The 3221-nt window shown below is 41.9% G+C and overlaps 1 pseudogene; it reads right to left on the reverse strand.

Moving 5' to 3' along the window:
* Positions 1 to 1815: 1815 nt before the first annotated feature.
* On the reverse strand, positions 1816 to 2414 carry LOC123346202 (annotated as a pseudogene).
* Positions 2415 to 3221: the final 807 nt, after the last annotated feature.

Raw genomic sequence — 3221 nt, forward strand, 5'->3', positions numbered from 1 at the left:
CACATATGGATCTACACAATAAAAATTAAGACGCTTTATGTGAAGCTTTGAAAGCTTTTCCTAGGGGGAATTTTATTCCTATTTAGACTGGCAGAACTAGAATTAAAACTAGCAAAGCTCAAGTAGAATGAGAGATGGAGGCAAGTGAAGAGGAGAAGAAAAAGCACATTTTAGTTGAAAACAATAGAAATTTAATAATCAACATTTCATTTGGAATTTTTTGAAACTAAAGGTTTCAATTTTTTTGGTTTGAAACAACTTTCTGGTTGCAAATTTTCCTTTAATTGTATTTTTTTAAAATTAAAAAACATTGAAAAATGGATGAAGTCAAAATATGTCATTCAGCCCTAAATGAATTTTTTTTAAAGTTCACTTGGCTGGCATTTGTGAAAACTTTCATTTTTGGTCTTACCCAAGACAATTTTTTTGTTTTGCTTATCAAAACAGCCAAAGAACCAAAAAACCAGCTATCTGCATAACTCTATGTATAACCACCTGTGTACTGCACCTTTAAAATATTGAGGAATTTCCTGCTTGCTGCAAGTGCAGCTGTAGGGAAGCTGCTATTTCTTGTTTAACATAAGAATGGCCATACTGGGTCAGACCAAAGGTCCATCTAGCCCAGTATCCTGTCTGTTGACAGTGGCCAATGCCAGGTGCCCCAGAGGGAGTGAACCTAACAGGTAATCAAGTGATCTTTCTCCTGACATCCATCTCCACCCTCTGACAAACAGAGGCTAGGGACACCATTCCTTACCAATCCTGGCTAATAACCATTAATGGACTTAACTAGATAAATTCATGGAGGTTCTCTTTTAAACCCTGTTATAGTCCTAGCCTTCACAACCTCCTCAGGCAAGGAGTTCCACAGGTTGGCTGTGTGAAGAAGAACTTCCTTTTATTTGTTTTAAACCTGCTGCCCATTAATTTCATTTGGTGGCCCCTAGTTCTTATATTATGGGAACAAGTAAATAACTTTTCCTTATTCACTTTCTCCACACCACTCATGATTTTATATACCTCTATCATATCCTGCCTTAGTCTCCTCTTTTCCAAGCTGAAAAGTCCTAGCCTCTTTAATCTCTCCTCATATAGGACCCATTCTAAACCGCTAATCATTTTAGTTGCCTTTCTCTGAACCTTTTCTAATGCCAGTTTCATTTCACAGGCACAGCATTGCAGAGTAAACCATTCTCTCCAGTGAGACTTTATATTTGTTCTTTCTTTCTTTGTTGTTTTCCTTAAACTGAAATAAGAATAACCTGGATTAAGAAGCATAGGGTAAATTGGAAACTGTGTTAAAATTACCAGCTATCTCTGTAAATTAGAAGGGCATTCCTAGTCCCATTTGCATGCTAGTGGGGGAAGCAGAGAAGTGTGCAATCTAAGGACATATCTTCACTAGAAATGCTACAGCAACACAGCTGCAGCTACTGCTGCAGTGCTGTATTGTAAACACTACAGCAATGGAAAGGGTTTTTCTGTCGCTGCAGGAAATCTGCATCTCTTGGAGACGGTACCTAGGTCACGGAAGAATTCTTCCATCAACCTAGTGGTGTCTATGCCGGAGCTTAGGTTGGCTTAATTACATCAAACGGGGCATGACATTTTTCACAGCCCTAAGCGATGTAGTTAAGCTCTCCTAACTTTGTAGTGTCGACTAGCCTTAGGTCTTGAGCATCACTCTGGAGCACGGTGAGTTAAGATGTGCCTCGCTGCTGTAGGGGGCAGTCTGCTCTCTCTTCCTCTGCAATTGGCTGCTTTTTGTTTTTTTAAATAAATATTTTATTTTAGCTACGGAAGTGTTAAAATGCCTCAAGAGCGTGGCTCGCTTGCTGTAGCAGCTATTTTTGTATTTCTTTCTATATTAATGGAAGACACAAGTTGGACTACTTCTGAGGGATTACATTTTCCTGAAGTTGAATCATAAAAGTACTGCCGTCTTCCAGGCATTTTTTCCAACTCTTCATACGCAGACGCTTGGAGTATCATCTCACGCTGATCCAGCTCTTTTACAAATCTGACTTCTGCTGTAGACTGATGTTCATATTCTTCCCAGAGTTCATAGTTTTCTTTTCTCAGGTCTTCTGATAGCAGCTGGGTCAAATGTTTCATAGCCGCCTCCTCTCGCTGACGTTTCTCCTCTTTGGAGATGTTATCTGCAGGTGCTATATCTCCAACAGTGCATTCAGCCGTATCATGAACCAGAGCTAGTCGTACCCATCTGTCTTTATGAAGTTGTTAATCTTCAGTAACCAAAGCCACGACTGCCATCCTGTACATGTGATCCTATATACTCTCTGGTGTCTCTGCATTCCCGTCCACCCAGCCTGTTTGTGGTACTTTCTTGAGTTACCCCACCAGCCTCCCGGCAGCAGGCTCCCGGTGGCGGCGCTCAGCGGGCCCACGGCCATGGGGCTGCCGGCGGAGTGGGCCAAGAAAGAAGCAGCGGGGGTGTGCTAGATTTCTGGATTCCAAGAAATAAAGCAGTGTTATGGTTGGTTTGTTTCTAACTCTCTCTCTCTCTCTCTGTGTGCTGGGACTATAAAGTGCATGTCTTGCTCTTAACATTTTGGAAAAAAACAACACTCCAGGAGAATATAATTAATGAATATTGGTCAATAACTTGGCAGCACCTACAGGGCTCAGTCATGATCAGGTGCCCACAATACTGGCTCCTGTCCGAACAGAGGACCAGCCCCTGCCCGGGAGAGCTCACAATCCAACGGACTATCCTGTTATTAAGACAGACAGTGATGGCTAATGATCACAAGAAGTCATTCGCTTCCTGAGTGCTGCGTTATTTATTCAGTTTATTTATTTATTTATTTTAAACCTCTTGCTATTTTCAAAGGCTGAGATTTGTTTATTATTGAAGAGCTACATGTTCTAATGTATCCATTGACACCGATGGGAAAAAAGCGAATGCCGCATGCAATCCACAGGGCATCATTCAAAAGCTGAGCACGGTGAAGTTATGTTAACAGCCAATTTAGGAGCAAGGAAAGTGTCAGAGAGACAATTGTGATATTCAGCCAGCTGGTTTTCCCTATAGGCAGACAGCATCTGTTTTGCTCAGTCCACACCTTCTTCCTCCAAAGCACTCCCACCTCCAAGACCTGAGATCCTAGCTCCGTGTGTCTGTGCTGGTGTCTACTCTCTCCCCATATCCTCTTTCCATGCCCATTTCAAGTCTCCATCCCCTCTGCATTTCTCTCCCT

This window comes from Mauremys mutica, chromosome 1, assembly GCF_020497125.1.
Source record: "Mauremys mutica isolate MM-2020 ecotype Southern chromosome 1, ASM2049712v1, whole genome shotgun sequence".
Lineage (NCBI taxonomy): Eukaryota > Metazoa > Chordata > Testudines > Geoemydidae > Mauremys > Mauremys mutica.